Here is a 376-nt window from a genome sequence, read left to right as displayed (position 1 = left end):
TTGAAGTTAGTGTCCGATTCGTACGAATCTTATTTCTCCAACCAGTTTTTACACCAATTATATAAACAAATTATAGACCGGTTTCTCTCTTGTCACAGTTTTCAAAAATCTTGGAAAAACTCTTTAATAACAGATTAGACACATTTATTGATAGACATAAAATCCTCTCTGACTGCCAATATGGTTTTAGGTCGAACCGATCGACATCTTTGGCCATTACCGACCTGATGGAGGACATTACAAGTGCTATGGATGAGAAGAAATACATGGTGGGAATATTTATTGACCTAAAAAAAGCATTTGACACAATCAATCATGAATTATTAATGGACAAGTTAGAAAAATATGGGATCAGAGGAATGGTTCTGAAATGGAT

The sequence above is a fragment of the Monopterus albus genome, unplaced genomic scaffold (genome assembly GCF_001952655.1).
Source record: "Monopterus albus unplaced genomic scaffold, M_albus_1.0 scaffold134.1, whole genome shotgun sequence".
Lineage (NCBI taxonomy): Eukaryota > Metazoa > Chordata > Actinopteri > Synbranchiformes > Synbranchidae > Monopterus > Monopterus albus.
This window is presented reverse-complemented; position numbering follows the sequence as displayed.